Raw genomic sequence first — 299 nt, forward strand, 5'->3', positions numbered from 1 at the left:
GTATTTACTTAACCTTTATTAGTCTGATATATTTGTTCAGTATGATAGATATTGCTTGCCAGCTCGCTATACTCAGCTGTGCGGTTCCAGGGATGCGCCGCACAGTCGCCCTTCAGAGATACAACCGAGTAATTCGTATAGCTTATTGTGAATATTCGTACAAAAGAGAAACACTCTAAGTTATCTTGACCATATGTCAGCAATTGCATGAGAGAACTGAGGGCTCTCCCTCACTTCTCATCAGCGTACAGGGCCTGCAGTACCTAGAGTGTTATGGAATCCCATCACCCCATCGTGTG

This window comes from Eimeria mitis, genomic scaffold (assembly GCF_000499745.2).
Source record: "Eimeria mitis Houghton genomic scaffold, Emh_scaff445, whole genome shotgun sequence".
NCBI lineage: Eukaryota > Apicomplexa > Conoidasida > Eucoccidiorida > Eimeriidae > Eimeria > Eimeria mitis.